The sequence below is a fragment of the Schistocerca gregaria genome, chromosome 2 (assembly GCF_023897955.1).
Source record: "Schistocerca gregaria isolate iqSchGreg1 chromosome 2, iqSchGreg1.2, whole genome shotgun sequence".
Classification (NCBI taxonomy): Eukaryota; Metazoa; Arthropoda; class Insecta; order Orthoptera; family Acrididae; genus Schistocerca; species Schistocerca gregaria.
The window spans coordinates 240,504,536-240,517,441 of record NC_064921.1 but is presented as its reverse complement, the minus strand read 5'-3'; positions in this window follow the sequence as shown (position 1 = coordinate 240,517,441).

Here is a 12,906-nt window from a genome sequence, read left to right as displayed (position 1 = left end):
CCGAAGCACACCATCAACTAGACGCAACAGTTCCGTATTCTCCGAAACTAATGATAGGATTTTGAAGATCTAAACGCCCTTGAATACGTCTCCTTTGTTACTACGATACTAACACCGTAAATTATTATTTTGTAAGAGAAAATGATACTTATATTTCTGTAATTAATATAGTTTGAAAAGAGACTATACTATGTCATTTAGCGACAACGTTTCCACAATTAATTTGGATGAAAATGGAATTAAGGTTTCTTATAGGGTTCAGGAAATTAAGGTGAAGAGCTTAACTCTCTGACCATGTACATACGGAGAGTGGAAAAATATGGAACCACAGCGACAAATGCCGGCTCGAACATAAATGCAGATGCTAGGGAAGCTTGCAGGTCGCACTTTTGTATTTGACCAGGAAAGGCACCTGTGCTGCGTCCTCCATGCGATAAAAGTGTCAGTCGCGGTCATAACTGTGTTCTGTGTAATTCTGAGTGCATTGTGTCACACCAAAGTGAATTCGAACGTGGGCAAATTGTCGGTCCTGGTATGTATGATGGGTGCTTCCATAACCGAGGTAGGCGCACTATTTCAAGAGGCACCGTATCGAATATTTACATCTGTAATGTCAACGCGAATATTTTGTGTCGCCAATATGTGGGACAGTGCTCGTGAACTATGGATTGACGAATGTTTTTCCAGAAATGACTTTTAACTGGGAAAGGACTTATTATTATTATTTTGTGAATTATTATTTTGTGAATTATTATTTTATTGTGAATTATTATTTTATTGGGAATTATTATTATATTGTGAAATAACAGCAATGTTTTATTATTTTATAACCAGTTTCCTACCAAGAATAACCACATAACAGAAGGTAATACAATTAAAAGAGCGTATTGGCTTTGAATTGTCTGTAGAATTCTTCCGTATGTTCTTCTCTATGTTGTATGAAGCGGATGAGATCGAAGATAAGCTGAGGTCTGTTCTTTTAAATATTGTAAAATGTAGTCATAAATGGGCAAAGGAAAAACATAACGCATAATTTACTAAATGGAATTCTAGTGTAACGGACTTTTATTTGTTACTAAATAACCAACTATGAATGTGTTTTGTGTCCGCAGCAGTCCAGACTGTGCTTTGTTTTCCGCTATTATGTGAGAATATGGAGCGGCAATTTTAAATTGTAGAAATAATCAGACACTAATTCTTTCGATCGTTATTACAATACTTGAACTCTGAGGACAAAAACCCACAGGAATTTATTATTTCTTGTTGTAAAAGTGAAGGGTCGCGTTGGTCTCGCGGTTCTAGGCGCGCAGTCCGGAACCGTGCGACTGCTACCTCGGGCATGGATGTGTGTGATGTCCTTAGGTTAGTTACGTTTAAGTAGTTGTAAGTTCTAGGGGACTAATGACCACAGCAGTTGAGTCCCATAGTGCTCAAAGCCATTAAAAGTGAAGATAACATTTAGTAGAACAATCTTAGACTTTACGTAATGAAATAAGTTTGTGGCTGGTGCGTAAGATTAAGTTTTCCAAAACTAATTCATCAGTGACTTTAAATAGAATTATGTACGACACCAGTGTTGTTATGGATAGAGGTGGTGGTGGTGGTGTGATATTTTAGTTATTTTAATGTCAGGTATGGAATAACTGAAACTTGTTATAGTCGGGCTCAGGAGCACATAAATAAGAATCATGAGAGTTTATTTATTTCCTTCCAATAATATTGTTATTCTCCCTGCTAAATTTTCATATGTTTTACAGTAACACTTACACACCACAACAACAACATTAAATAGAACTCCAAATTACCCAATACACATACCATAGAGGGAGACTGGAAAAGCGCCTGCTAAGTCTCGGCGGGAACGAAAGTGTGTGTTGAGTGATTCTGACAGACGATCATTGATGAGGATTGTTACGAAAAATAAGAGGACGACAATTGCAGAAGTCATATAGAACTGAATGTGACACTCTCGAACTCTGTCAGCACCAAACCAACACTAAGGGAGCTACATTAGCAGGGAATTTCAGAGCGAGCTTGAATTCCGAACACAAACGACAGTGGTGCAATTGCCCGAAACTGGAAAGAGTGGTGCCGTAGCCACAAAACCTGGGTTATGCAGCAATGGAAGAAAGTCACTAGGTAGGTGAGTCTCGTTTCACACTAACTTCTTGCCTAGTTAACGCGTGGCTCACTCCGTTCCCAAGCCTTACTGCCAATAGAGGAACATGGTGGGGTTTCGGGCCCCACGGGAAACAATGGCAAACTGTAAAGTCGCTTTACTGCGAAAGATTATGTGATAGTATTAGCTGATCATGGTACAACGTTTGCTCGCCAATGGTCATGCTATGCTTCGAGACGACGGCACCCCTATTCACATGACACACTTCGTCCACTACTGGTTTTGTGACAACGGGGATGAACCATGGCATCAGTGTTACCAGACCCCAATATTAGTGAGCTTCTTGAACTACTTAGGAGAGGACAGTGCATAGTCGCTATCCACCTCCGTCATCGTTACCTGAACTTCAGTTTCAAAACTATTTGTGACCTGTATTTTCTTCCTTCTGGGACGACTGCAGGCTATTTTCAATACCAATGGTTGTCCTACAGCGTGTTAGGCATAGTAACATTTTCTGTATCTCATCTTTGTATATATCGCTCCATCTCGTGTGTCATCTCTGCAAAGGCCTCGAAATTAATTGCACCAGAGAATAAGCCAATGTTTATTCCAAATTATTACTGCGCTTTTACTGTTTTCTTGCTTTTCAGTGTTGTAGGACACCCTCTTTAAAAATGAAGTTAGCTTTATTTCGGCTAATGTTTCTGTTACAAGCGCTAATTCAGGCAGCTAAATGCACAAACGGGTAGATTTTTTAATTTGCGTGTAGGATGAGAACGTTTTCCTTAGATTACTCTACACTGATGAGCGCAAAGACAGCGTACCTGACGGGGTGCCTCTAGTGAGAAACGGAGTGTGAAAAGGAGAACGAGGGAAGATGAGGAGCAGGAAAAGGCGAAATTAAATGCTTTGGAAGGTTTCCAGAATGACGCTACTCTCCTTGGAAGGAGGCATTCTAGCGTGCGGATCAAGGATCGCAACTACTTAACTCGTGAAATATTAAACTGCACCTAGTAAAATATTCTTACGCATTTCCAGGATGTCTGAAAAACAGAGCCCGTATCGAATATCGCTGAAAGTTTTTGTAAAACGACTCAAATAAACTGGCCATTTAAAATCGGTAACAGAAGTTAGAGAACCCGGGTTGACCAACTCCACGACACTTTTATACAATCAACGACTCTATGAAATTGCAAGGGGCAGGTTATTCTAATTGCTTTAGTCATCAGTGGAGTATTCCTTACCACTGGAATAAAAAAAATTGGGCCCGTTTCTAATTTATCCTGTTTTTCCCTTCTTTAGTGAAAAGTACTTTTGTAACCTTGATATATCTTGTGTTTTGTGAATTTTTGCTACATGCAGCTTTTTCAAAATGCAACTTGTATTCTTATCAAGAAATTCTCCAGCGCCATCTTTTGAAATGTCCAAATACTCATGGATTCTAGAAGACATAACATCCATTATTGGAGTCGGAGTTTGAAAAAGATTTGAAGGTCTTGCAACAAAAGTAAGATGAAAGGTAGCGTTAAAAGTGAACTAAAATTTCTAAAATAATGGGGGGGGGGGGGGGGGAGTAGGAAGGAAACGAGTTTTCAAGTTAGTGTTTAGTGTGTGGCATCTACGAGACTTGGTGGATACCATCTAACTTTGGGACGATTATCATTCATACAAGCTCAAAGAGAGCAAAGGTAGTTACATGCGATAACTAATAAACTTATAAGCTTGACAGTTGACGCACCCAGTTTTCTAAAATATAGACACAATTCGGGATTGGGACATAGGCCAGTTTCGACTGGACAACTGTTACCTAAAAACCAGTATGAGGAGCAATCTATAAGGCACAATCAAATGAAAACGAGACAGGTGGAAACAAAGTGAGTAAAGTGTTTATTATTTGAAAAGTAATCGCTATAACTTTTAATACTTTATCCTATTGTCGGGCAGAACGGTCAGTGCCTTCGTGGGAAAATGATTGCGGCTGCCTAAGGAATAATGATTGTAACCAAGCGTGCATCTCTTCGGCAGTAGCAAATAGTCGGCCAAGAATTTCTGTCTGTAGGGCTCCAGAAAGATGGAAATCTCATTTGCGTGGGGTGGGGGAAACAGACTGTATAGAGTGTGTGTTAGGGGTGCCCAGCGAAACTTGTGCAGTTAGTCGAGAGAACAGCCACGCCAGCCCCGGGAAATTCTAGATGACCTTTATCTTTGACTACAAGGGCCATATGCTCGTTGACTTTGTGGAACACTGCAGTACAATTTACGCACAACTGGAGGTGGACATTCTGGAACAACTGCAGTGCGACATCAAGTCCAAATGCCCAGGCATGTTGACTGACGCCATCACTGAGTTGCATCATAATGCCCGCCCACAGTATGGCAAAACTGTTTCGACTGCGTTGCAGAAGTTTTGCTGACAAGCCCTTACACATCACCCACACAGTCCCGATCCCTCCGTATGCGATTTCCATAAGACTCTTGTGCCTGTCGATTTGCTTCGGAGGAAGATATGCGATTGGTACAATCGCGATTCCGCAGGAAACCACAAACATTTTTCCATGAAGGCAGTGATCGATCCTCACAGTGCGATAAATGTATACCGTTTGTGGCGATTACTCTTTTCTCATCCGTCTCGTTTTCATTTGACTGATCCTCGTGTGATCGAGGAACATGTGATCAGCATGTCGGCAATACCTCCAGTTATCATTGCCAGTAGAAGACTCCTGATGATGCCACCGCATCTTTGTTCACGCAGCTCTTCATTTGACCTTACAAGGTAGAGTGGACTCCGTTCTAGATCTCTGTATCGCAGAAAAAAATCTGAATAGCTAACGGGAATCGAACACGGCTCCTTCGGTCAGTTACTGAGGATTTCACCTAGCGACTAAGCCGCGTAGCCTATAGAAGAATGGAAAAAATGAGTATCTACTAGATACCGATGAGTTTGGCTAAAACTATGTAGTTCTGGCGTAGATAATTCTTCTACACTGTGATATCATGTAATATGTTCGACATTTTCATAAATATAGTTACAGGGAATTATGGGTGATGTACAATACGTACAAAGAGAATGAGTAAGTAGACTGGAAGACGCAGGGGCGTAAGCTAAAGTAACAGTCTTTCTCAAGTACTTTTGCAGTTGTACATTAAAGAATCGTGTAGAGAAATAAAAAAAAGGTTTAAGGATGGGTCGAAAATTCTGTTCGGAACGATATCAAAGAAAAGTATCGCTGATGACATTGCTATCCTTTTAAGGGGAGAAAGAATTACAAGCCCTGTTCAATGGAATTAAGTCTACTGAACAGAGAATACGGATTGGGAGTCGAATTCAACGAGCAGCAGCGGAAATGAGATAAGCGATACCTCATATCAAAGTTGTGAACCACGTAAACGACGAAGTGGAAGTAATTCGGGTACTTTACTATGAAGATATATCATGACTGATGAAGAGCATAGAGCAGCACAGGCAAAGACAGCATTCCTCACTAAAAGATGACTTCTATCATCATAGGCCTTGAGGAAGAAGTTTCGAAGTATATATTAGGTTGGTCCATAAGTTCGTAGCGTTTTTCGTTAAGTACAATAAACGCAACTGATACAACTATATACTATCCTTCACTACTTACAACAGTCTGCCAATGCTGGGATAACTTTGGATTCCTTGACTGTAGAAATCACGTGATTTTGAAGCGAAGAACTCCTCGTGTTCGAAACTAATTTCCATCTGGAAGAGACGTTCCTTAAGGGTTGTTCGATAGGGAGCGGAGGAAATGAAAAATATGAGGGTGCAAGATAAGGTGGGTGCGGAATGACTCCCTAACACAACTCCATTACAGTGTTTTTGTGAGTCCAGCAGGCGGACGTTATTGTGTAGCAGCATCACTTCACACAGTCTTCCTGGTCTGGGAGACAGTTGTTGGCAGTATCTGTCAGAAGTAAAGGCTACACTTCGGGGAAGTAATTTGTTGTACACCACAACATTGCTGTTCCACCAGACGCATGAAATCTTTTTGGGTGCGAGCAGGTCTTCGTAAGGGGAGTTGCTACTTTGTTTGAGGCCAGCCGTTCCTTCCTTTTCCTTACTTTAGCATAAAGACAAAATTTCGCCTCACCAGTGACAATACAGTATAGGAATGGTCTGGGTTGCTTGAGAGCCAATTGATGACGAGCAAGCAGAGAAGAAAATATGGCCACCTGCCGATTTTGTGATTTTTGACCTAGATTATGAGGTACCGATACACACGATTTTTGAACGTTCCGCATTGAAAGAAAATTTCGCCCGATGGTAAAATGATTACAGTTCATCACATTTGTCAGGTCAGGAGTACAATGACGAGGATCATTGGGGATTAACGCGTTTAAACGACCTTCATCAAACCCCGAATGTCTTCCTTAACCTGGAGAGTCACTAAGGCCAAAACGATCCTCCTCCAGACGAGGGAACCGTTTTCTTGCCGTGCTCAGTTCAATGGCGTTATCGACATACACAGTGAAAATGTTTCTGGATGCTTCCGCTGCTGTGACCTCTCTATCAAACTCAAACAGAAGTATACGTCGGAAATGTTGCGATTTCTCCACTTGGCACTCCATCTCCTTGCGACCACAGCTTCACTCACTATCAACAAATGACAAAATGGTAATATATCAATTCAGACAGCAACAATGACTCACAAAAAAGGACAATCAATAAACAAACCCATAGCAAGCGGTACACCAAAATGCAAAACAAAAACGGTACGAAGTTATGCACCAACCTATTGAGCCTATAACACAGTATGTCGTAAAAGTATAAGGTAAATTATTAGCCTTTCTAGCGTACTTTTTCATCAGTACGTCAAATAAGTATGGACTGAAATATGAGAGTTGATTAAGAGTGGGTCTAAAACTCTGGGTGAAAGGGAATGAAAAATCCGAAAGAAGAGAATCAAAGTGTCTATGTCCCATAATGATCTTTCCTTTGTTCCTTTTATTATAAATTACTGTTTTATACGTGGTACTCTGTTTTTGTATTTTACATGTACCTGACTTTTTTTCGTAAAATAATATATTCTTTGGTTTTCACAACTAAACAGTTGCCTAATAGAAGATGCGCACTCACAGTGCAAAGTGTGGAGGCAGGAATATATAGTTGTACCTATATAATACCGTGATTCTTATCACTATCTTCAGTTTGACAGCTAAATGTCACACGTTTGTTCTATTTGTACCTTACTTAGTTCATAAGTAGAGGAAGTGGAAATATTATTTGGTTTCAGTTCTTAATATTGGCATTTTATTTTTTCGTACGGCAGAAACTGAAGATGGCCATTGTGGGTCAAGCGGCTATGATTGTGTCATAAAAAGTGATTGTGTCAAAAAATACAAAGAAATTCATAATAAATAAATCACTGAAATGCTTAAAGGAAATGTCATTTTTTCCAACAAATGAATAGGTTCTTCACAGAATCCCCGTTGACACCAATATATGTAAATCACGGACTGAAAAGAGAAACAGAATGACAGGCAATCCGAGACTGAGTCCCTTGTTACTAGAAGAAACCATTTGAGGCAAATACATATACTGGTATATTTCAACCAAACAGTGGAGGGCATTGGCTAAAAAAGCCAATCTGTGATGGAGAGGGTTGCACCCACGAAAAAGTCTTCGCAGGCGGCATCAAAACAGTCAGATAATGGCGGCAGCCCCTACTCCGTAGTGGGAAAAATTACTCACACATCAGTGGCCAGAGCCGGCCTCTGGCGGCCGAGCGGTTCTAGGCGCTTCAGTCTGGAACCGCGCGACCGCTACGTTCGCAGGTTCGAATCCTGCCTCGGGCATGGATGTGTGTGATGTCGTTAGGTTAGTTAGGTTTAAGTAGTTCTAAGTTCTAGGGGACTGATGACCTGAGGTGTTAAGTCCCATAGTGCTCAGAGCCATTTTGTTATCGTAATTACGAGCTCTCGTCGTAATTGTGGATGATCTGATTATCCAAACTAGAATGTTACAAGGTCATTGACTGTTTATCCGAGTAACCAGCAGTCAATTATCGGCTCTTCTGGTGGCCCCAGAGTTCATTTGAAACTTTCTCAACACAGTACCTAAACGGTAGGAACATGAAGTCTAGGCACGGAAATGTGTCTTAACTGCAGGAGGAACCGAGTCCCAGTGATAGAGTTTCTGCTTTGAGGGGGGGGGGGGGTGATTATTAAACCTCTCGGACTTCAGATAAACGTCCTACTACGCAGAGGAGTCATTTGCACAGTTTTGGGCAGGATGCTTTCTTTCTTAGGCTTTGGACACTGACTTATTCCATCCGTCAGAACCGCTTACCTGGCGCTTCTATTATATGTTCATCAGCGAATGACAGTAAAAACGGCGTAAAAGGCCCACTTAATTACGGGAAACGCCATCTTGGCGAAAATTACAAACTTATGAATTAGTTTATGTTACGACTACAAAAATTATGTACAAAGCAGCCATATTGGTGCATCATTATTGCCTATTTAGTATCTGTCGTTCGCTCTCGCGACACACATACAATCACTAATTAAATTATACTCAAAATTAATTAACATCGTTGCTAACCAAAAAATGGCGGTAACGTCTAATAAGCCTAATTACGACTCTACTCATAACAGACTCCGTGGTTCCCTTCTTTCACGGATTTCCTGCAGTCCACGGTTCATTTCCAAACGAATTGTGATCGAAACGTAAATGTTTCTATCCGAAGCTAAGTTTTATTAGGAGTAGCCATCCTTGGGCAAAGAATGGTCTTGCACGTTTAGTGCGTCATACATCGTTTTTCTTCCAAAATAGAACAACTCTTTGTCTCTTTACTAATTACTAGCGAAATTTTGATATAATAGTTCTGTTAACACTATTTCTAATGTTCCTCATTTCTTTCTCCTTTCTTTGGTTTGTTTTCAGTCCGTATTTGCGCTCACTAACTTCTTCCGTTCTGTTCAACATACTCACTAAATCCGCCTTAAATTCATATATGAGAGCAATGTCAATAAGGACTTTCATTTAGAGTTTGAAGCCCACATCTTAACGTTTCTCTAAGTACCAACATAGTTTCGTGACAGAAATTTAACCCTGGGGATGATAGTCTCCACCCCGCCTCACGCCCATTTTGATCATTTCCCTCTTAATCTTCACGACGTTCAACAAGATGCACCAGAAAAGTTCTGTGAATGGTCCCAGATCATAAGGGAAACAAGATTTACAACAGAAATGCCTTTATAGTAAAGCTGTTGGAAACTGCCATCAAATGCTTCTTGTGGAACCGCTCGCAGCACCGCGTTGTTGGATTAAGTTTCTATGTTACCAATAACGTCAGGAGACAGTGAAAGAGGTATGGTGTTGTCTTCTCTGCCTCCCCCCCCCCCCCCCAAAAAAAAGAAAAAGAAAAAAAATCCAAGATTAAGACAACGTTTATCGCCTTTTCCTGCAACAAGGACTTGCTTCATCATAAATTTACATCCGCGGGAGGTGGAGAAGACGAAGAATACCATGACATTGACTATCGCTTGGCGTCAGGATCGTATAGGTAGCATAATGTCTTATCTCCTGTAACGATGCCGGTATCCAACAGCTCATGTCCACGGTGCTTCGAGCGGTTCCACAAGAAGCATTTGGTGGCAGTTTCCAACAGCCTTACAACCGATGTCAGATATTTGTGGTAGCCAATGGTAACTACCTTGGCTGCCAGTAAACGTATTTTATTCGTAACTCTCGTTTCCTTTATTTTCAGAACCATTTACGGAACTTCTCAGATGCATTTTGTGCGAGGGTTGGAACTTTAACAGTGGTAACTATTTATTTACAGCCCGTACAAAACATACAAAACAGATAGGTGTTTCAAAGTTTTACTGATCATGAAAGTACTCACAAGCATTGTGTATAACCCTTTGCCAGCGATGTGGAAGTCGTAGGATACTCTTAGCAGTGCCAGTTGTGTTAACGGAGCGGCGCGGTCTGTTTCCCGACGAATCTGTAGCAGTTCTGAAGCGAATGCCGCGAACTGTTTTCTTCAGTTTAGAAATCGAGTTGAACTCCCGATGGTTTAAGTCAGGGGTGTGCAGTAGGTGTTACAGCACTCAGCAGCCCCATCAGTCAAGCAAATCAGTAACAGCTTGCACTGTACGTGCTTGAGCATTGTCCTGCAAATTGATGGTCAGGTCCTGCAGACAGTGTCATCACTTCCGTGTCTATGCTGTTCATTTTTGGAACACAACCTACGACCAGCTTCACACGTGAAGATATGCAGAGGGCCTTCTTATAGAAATATTTTAGATCTGGTAGCCACTAACAGACCAGACCTCATCGACAGTGTCAGTGTTAAGACAGGGCTTAGCGATCATGATGTCATTACCACTATGGTTACGAAAGTTAAAAAATTGGTCAAGAAGGCTAGGAGAGTATTCTTACTAGAAAGAGCAAATAAGCAGTTGTTGGCATCCCACTTAGTAAATGAATCGACTTCATTTACTTCCGGTACGATGGACGTGAAAGAATTATGGGCAAATTTTAAAGACATTGTAAATCACGCATTGGAGAAGCATGTGCCGAAAAGGAGGGTTACGGACGGAAAGATCCCCGTGGTTTAACAGCGCAATTCGGAGAATGCTCAGGAAGCAAAGGCAGTTGCACTCGCGGTACAAGAAAGATCAGAAGAATGAGGACAGGCAAAAGTTAGTAGATACTCGTGCTGCTGTAAAAAGAACGATGTACGAAGCATACGACGACTACCACCGTCATACCTTAGCAAAAGTTCTTGCTGAAAACCCAAGGAATTTCTGGTCTTCCGTAAAATCGGTAAGCGGGTCGAAGGCTTCCATCCAGTCACTCACTGATCAGTCTGGCCTGGCAACGGAAGACAGCAAAACGAAAGCTGAAATTTTAAATTTACAAATGAGAAATCTATCACGCAGGAGGATTGTACAAACACACCGCCGTTTGAGTCTCGTACAGATTCCCATATGGAGAACATAGTGATAGACATCCCTGGGGTTTTGAAGCAGCTTAATGAGTTGAAAATAAATAAATCGCCAGGTCCTGATGGGATTCCTATTCGGTTTTACAGAGAGTACTCTATTGCATTGGCTCTTTACTTAGCTTGCATTTATCGCGAATCTCTTGCCCAACGTAAAGTCCCGAGAGACTGGAAAAAAGCGCAGGTGACGCCTGTATATAAGAACGGTAGAAGGACGGATCCTCAAAATTACAGACCAATGTCCTTAACATCGGTTTGTTGCAGGATTCTCGAACGTATTCTCAGTTCGAATATAATGAATTTTCTTGAGACAGAGAAGTTGCTGTCCATGCATCAGGACGGCTTTAGAAAGCATCACTCCAGTGAAACGCAACTCGCCCTTTTTTTACATAATATATTGCGAATCATAGATGAAGGGTCTCAGACGGATGCCACATTCCTTGACTTCCGGAAAGCGTTTGACTCGGTGCCCCACTGCAGACTCCTAACTAAGGTACGAGCATATGGGATTGGTTCCCAAATATGTGAGTGGCTCGAATACTTCTTAAGTAATAGAACGCAGTACGTTGTGATCGATGGTAAGTGTTCATCGGAGGTGACGGTATCATCTGGAGTGCCCCAGAGAAGTGTGGAAGGTCCGCTGTTGTTTTCTATCTACATAAATGATCTTTTGGATAGGGTGGATAGCAATGTGCGGCTGTTTGCTGATGATGCAGTGGTGAACGGGAAGGTGTCGTCGTTGAGTGACTGTAGGAGGATACAAGATGACTTGGACAGGGTTTGTGATTGGTGTAAAAGATGGCAGCTTACTATAAATATAGATAAATGTAAAGTAATGCATAGGAATAGAAAAAGAGTCCCGTAATGTTTCAATACTCCATTGGTAGTGTAGCGCTTGACACAGTCACGTCGATTAAATATTTAGGCGTAGCATATGCAGTGGGACAAGCATGTATTGGCAGTTGTGGGGAAGGCGGATAGTCGTCTTCGGTTCATTGGTAGAATTTTGGGAAGATGTGGTTCATCTGTAAAGAAGACCGTTTCTACAACACTAATAGCAACTATTCTTGAGTACTGCTCGAGCGTTTGAAATCTCTATCAGGTCGCATTGAGGGAGGATAGAGAACCAATTCAGAGGTGGGCTGCTAGACTTGTTACTGGTAGGTTTGATCATCACGCATGTGTTACGGAAATGCTACAGGAACTCGGGTGGGAATCTCGGGAGAAAAGGAGGTTTTCTTTTCGTGAATCGCTACTGAGGAAACTTAGAGAACCAGCATTTGAGGCTGACTGCAGTACAATTTTACTGCTTCTGACTTATATTTCGCGGAAAGACCACAAATATAAGAAACAAGAGATCAGGGCTCGTACAGAGGCATATAGGCAGTCATTTTTCCCTAGTTCTCTTTGGGAGTGGAACAGAGAGAGAAGATGCTAGTTGTGGTACGAGGTACCCTTCGCCACGCACCGTATGGTGGATTGTCGAGTATGTATGTAGATGTAATTAATCGACTGTAAGCATTATTTCCGTGAATATGACCTTTTACTTCCCCCAAGAGTGCAATATTATTTATAGCCAGGAACCAATCGCTAGTAATTTTCTTCAGCGGCAACATCAATGCGCAAAAATAACGATATTAGATATTGATTTTGTACGACAATGTTGCTAATGATACGACGTCAATCCACTCTAGAGAATGTTAATCAAAGAGAGTGCTCGTTATTTGCGGAAAAATTGTGGCATCGCTAGTGATGTGGTGCTTTTTCTACTTTACTAGTAACCATATACACTATCCACCCGTAATTACTTGTTAA